This window comes from Tigriopus californicus, chromosome 8 (assembly GCF_007210705.1).
Source record: "Tigriopus californicus strain San Diego chromosome 8, Tcal_SD_v2.1, whole genome shotgun sequence".
NCBI classification, from domain to species: Eukaryota; Metazoa; Arthropoda; class Copepoda; order Harpacticoida; family Harpacticidae; genus Tigriopus; species Tigriopus californicus.
Window position 1 is genome coordinate 15429239 of NC_081447.1, and position 5223 is coordinate 15434461.

Here is a 5223-nt window from a genome sequence, read left to right on the forward strand (position 1 = left end):
TGCCCTTGTTTAGCAACGCATCTCGAAATCTCAAAAGTGTTGTAACAAAATGTATCCGAAATTGCAACGCAAATGATGAGGCATTCAGAATTTTGTTTCAATCTCCCAACAATGTGCCTTGAATGTGGGCGACATGATTGCGCCTATACGTAAACAAGGTAATTCCGACACCTTGGAGGTCAGCCTGAACCCAGGCTTGTTCCTTGCGTTTCAGTTAAGTGTTTCCACCACATGGATGAAAACTTTAACTTGAGCCCCATTTTAACCCCTTTCAAAATTTCGTTCTTAAAAATGTGGTCGGACAACTTACTCAAACCCGTTTTATTGAAGCGTGCTGGACGAGAACAATTGCTTGACAAGGAGTATTATTAGGGGTTTGTACTCTGAATTGGACGAGCCGTCAAGGATTCAAATTTGCACCATAGTTGTCCTAAGTAACTTGACTACAAATGAAACATTTTTCCCAAGCGACAGCTGAGACGAAAACATGCGATCGCAGCGCCCTTGATCGATCTATATATGAAGTTATCTATGTTCAAGACCAGCGGTTGTACGTCGTTAGTCACCCTCGTCAGGCAGTCACCCTCCTCTTTTTTTGGTGTACAGAGTTGTTGACACCAAATCCATTTTCCTCTGGACTGAGGTGCGGCCAATGCGACATCCAGTCGTTATACGATCTGTGATCTACACTCACTCCTCCTTCGGCACCAACCTCAAGTTCCAGGGGATGGCAGCCCTCTTTTGCACTGGCCCGTCCCTCACATCAACCAAACAAACGTACACTCAACTAGCCGGTGGATGGAGCAAAAGAAAATTGCCTTAGTGTAACGTGTTGTAAATGCAAGCGGCGTCTCACTCTTTCTCTTCTTGCAGCAAGCCAGCTATCCATCCATCCGTTCCAGCACCATGGATATTTCATCCGCATTGATCTAGCCTCCTGGCCTTTTGGTGGCGGGGTTCTTGCCCAACGGAAAGTTTTACACTCAGCTGATGACGTTTGCGGGATGGAAATGTTTTTTGAATTTCGAGCAAATGACCCAAAGAAGCGAGAAGAAAGATTCGGATATTTTCTTTTGCCACATGATTGTTTGAGGGCTGTTTTTCGGCTCGGGTTGAATCTCCACAGAATAGGAGGAATTTTAACGTTCAAAAAACTGGTCTGCCAAAACAACCTAGAACATGGGAGGGGTGGAAAGAGTGGACGAACTATGTACGAATTATGTACGATCGTATGAATTTTTTTCACATAAAAAATATGTGTTTAAAAAGTTGTATGTAAGGAATTGCTGCCCTTGCCACCCGGCCTCTTCTTCCTCCTTCTTCGCCCCGTCTTCTTCCTCCTCCTTTCCCCATTTCATTCGGTCCGGCTAGAGGTCTGTAGGTCCGACCGACCGTTTGTTGGACTCGTTTCCCTGGATGAAGAAGGGATGGATGGATGGATCGTGGCTTCGTAGCCTCATAGAAGGAGCACGGTGGGCTGGCTTGCTATTCGCTTTTGCCTTCGTTCTCTGGGACGACGTCAGCGACGCTGAACGCAAAAGTGCAAATTCGGTCTTGGAGAGCTCCGGCCTCGATGAAGTTCAGTACTTGGGAACTGACAACGAGAGCAGACGGAGCTGGCAGCAGAGAGAAACCTAACCTTCACTTTGCCTTCGTCCCCTTCACGTTGCACGTTGTCGGTGGTTTTCTTGGGGCTAGGCAAAAGGCTTTCCCAGAAAAAGTGCAAGTTTCGTCGCCTATTTGAAATTATTTGGCCAAGAGGATTCATTGACAGTGCTTCAATTTAGAGCTAAACCAAGGTAAGCAAGCATACACCTATTCAAATCAATCCACGCCATGGAAATTTTACTTTCGCCGTCAGTCAAATCGGGTCGACAAGTATCGGCTCTCCATCCTCACGCAGAGATATTGGCCCTGGAGCCGGTGGCATTCCGATCAGTAGACGGGGTTGATGGACTCATCTTGTCCTTCCAAATGATGGCATTAGAAAACGACCTCGAAAACATGGATGACGGTGGGACATTCAAGTGAAATGATCATCTTCCATGGACATGGCTTGCCATTCACCTCAGCAGTAGCAATGATCATCGATGGTGAGGAGGAGGAGGAGAGAGAGAAGGAGGAAGCAGTGCAAAGCAGTGGGAGAGCATGTTGCCGAAATGGCGAGTGGCCCCGGCCAACTTGAGGTAGCCTCGGAGCAAAAGAGGTTGTTCTGGTCTAGATGGAGGGAGCACCCATCAGCTGCACAAGTGAACAGCTGTGTCGTTGCCTCTTGGCCACTCCATCCATGTTCTCCTCCTCCCTGTTTGTGTGAGAACCGGAGAGTGGTGGTGGTGTTGGCGGTGTTGCCTTTCCTTATGACAACAGCTTACCACGGGAGAATATCTGCGTCGGTTTCTCCATGCAGCACGACACACACACAAGGCAAGGGAGAGCCACGCAGGATGGAGGGGTAAAGGGGGGGGGGGGGTGGATTTCGGGGTTCGCCCGAAGAGCTGTTTCTGGATTGCTGTTGGAGGTTCGGTTTTTGACTTCTCGTTCTGTCTCTTTCTCTCTGCCTCTCCCTCCCTCTCACTGCGACCAAAGAGGAAAAAGGGGGAACTTGGCATGGTAGTCATAGTTCGGTTCATCCAGTTGCAAGTTGACGACCAGTTGGTGGATGGATGGATGGATAGATGGAGAGCCAGCGCCAGCAGCACGATTTGCCGACCGCCGACCCCAAGGAGTTCGGTGGTTGTCCACACTGCACTGGCTAATGGCTTCTTACGGCTAGAACATCAAACTTGGAATAAAGTAAGTGGGCTGATGGGATGAGCCTAGAAAACTGGCTCTACTCTAATAGTGTGTATCATCTCGGGGTTAGGAGCTCTTTTAGGCATTGACCTTATCGTCCATCTATCCCATGGCTGTCTAGCCGGTTGTGATCATCAAGCTTATATGAATATAACATCATGGATTTGGGGAAGGTGATTGAAGTTCTGAGGAAAATGACGACCCACCGGAAAGTTCTTAAATTATCTGTTTTATGTGGTACATCTTGATGATTCCACCTTTGCATTATCTGAATGGAAAGAGTGATACGCATTTTGCAGCCCTTTGATTGCTGTTATCATTCGGATGTTTTTAATTGTAAGTTGAACGCAATTTGCCTCGTTAGTGATAATTGTTTGTAATTTACTCAACAAGCATCGCTGGAAAAATATGTTCAATCATCAAAACCTTCAATTGGTGACTACTCGAAGCAAATTCCGGCTTAAATTGTTCTCCTCGTACGAGAAAAAGCTATCTACTAACCACAGATCAGAACCTCTTATGATATGGAAGATTTACAACAATCGTGAGATAGTGATTCACGTAGCGCCAAGCATTAGTGCATACCTCGATTTAATATAACTAGAGTATTCACTGAATTCAAGCTTTCGTCATGGAGCTGTCGGTTCTCAAGACATCTTAAACCTCAAAGTATTAAGGCGTAATGTAGTGCTGGAACACTAATACCAACTGAGGCGAGGTTATTAAATGCTCGTACCTTTTGAGTTAAGGCTTGGACGTTACCCAGAATGAGCATCCGCTCAACACTTTGGCCTGTGTATATTTTTTCATACCGGTTGACGTCCAAAGGCCTGTTTTTCAAAGCTCGTTCTTTAGAATTGGGGGCTTGGACGTTCATCGGTATGAAAATACACACTGGCCTTAGTGGTGAGCAGATGCACATTCTGTGTAACGTCCAAGCTTTTACTTGGAGGTACGAGCGTTAAAAAAACTTGCCTCAAGCCCCTAATCCCGAAGTACAAGGCTTAAAAAATAGGCCTCTGGGAAGAAATCAATGTTGCTGAGCGGTAGAACGTATCTTATAATTGCGTAATTCAGAGAGCGTGGGTTCAAATCCCGCCTTTAGAAGGAAGAGAAGAAAGTACAAGTTTTGAAGATGCAACAAAGAAGAGAAAAACGGGTATCTTGTGGTCTTCTACTGTAGCTGAATCGGTAACCATGGAACAGAGTTACTCCAGCCGATTGAAGGCAGCGCCTCTACAATCAGAAACCATACCCTCACAACCATTCAGCTGTCGTCCATTCGTTCTAGAAACTGGCGTGCCCGACTCAGTGCTAGCGTGCTCTGCTGGCCTTTCTTCCTCTGGTACAAGCTTCTGCATTTGAGTCCGTCAGCTGACAACTCTGAGTGTCTGAGTATACGTATTCAGCAAGCCAAATTGAACACCTACCGTTTGAGCGGGTCAACTTGTAGCCTTGCCGACGACGGTTTCGTGGGATAGTTAAAGCCCCGACCCCCTTCCTCACCAACATTAGATTAAGGAAGTGTCTCGAAATCCCTAACGACAACCCCTCCTTTACTCCCACTTACACGGAAAGGCAAGGGTATACAAGTATTTGGAAGTCGCATTGTCAGAGAAAGCATGAACTTTCATTTTACGTGTTTCGGCACGCTCTGGCTTTTTGATCAATTCTTGAGTGAATGTGCAAATCGTGGAAAAATGATACAGAGGGCGTGTACTCGTGTATTGACGTATGTATAAGAGCGTTTCTTCAATGTGGCACTAATTTACGTGAAAAGAATACCTTCTAGCTCAGAAAATTTCTGGAATGATTGAGCTTACGAAACATGGACTCCATTCCTATTCCTAGGATATGAATTAAAAAATAAGTTTGAAATATTCTAAAATGGTTGATCCATGTCACAAGGGTTGAGCTCAAGTATCTTCCAAAGAGTTGGGCATGTTATTTCAGATTGGTTCAGAAGAGGTTGAAAAAGTTGGACTCTTTCTTTAACTTTACCGTTCTATAATGTGATTTTTGCGGGTATTTATAACCGCTTGCGCTCATGCGTAATTATAGGCTACAATAGCGACGAATAAGGTCGGTAAGTAGTGCACATTATACGATCCCTTGGAGAGGCTTGATGGAGTTCATGAAAATTTGAGGAACCCAAGGATCAAAGCCAACCATCTAGCCAACCTGATTGCCAATCTCGACGTTTAGTTGAACCACCCGGTTATGGCTAAGATTTGGTGTATTATAACTAAAGAACGATTCGTGGCCAATCTATTCAGCTAGCCAGCCAGCCTGCCAGCCAGTCAGCCAGCTAGCTTGAAGTAATACGTAAGATCCTCTTTCCTCTAGGGAGCTGGAAAGAAACGAGGAGGTAATCGTTGGTGAGGCATCATCCGTGTATGCTAGTGTGTGTGATTGAGAAGTAGAGAGAGA

The 5223-nt window shown here is 45.7% G+C and overlaps 1 protein-coding gene across 2 annotated transcripts in view; it reads left to right on the plus strand.

Moving 5' to 3' along the window:
* Positions 1-1533: 1533 nt before the first annotated feature.
* The window catches only part of LOC131885786 (broad-complex core protein isoforms 1/2/3/4/5-like), an 8819-nt gene continuing 5129 nt past the window's right edge, over positions 1534-5223 (plus strand). For both annotated transcript variants that reach the window (XM_059233945.1, XM_059233946.1), the window contains exon 1: positions 1534-1799. The gene's annotated coding sequence lies outside the window, so the exon portion shown is untranslated. The remainder of the gene's footprint in view (positions 1800-5223) is intronic.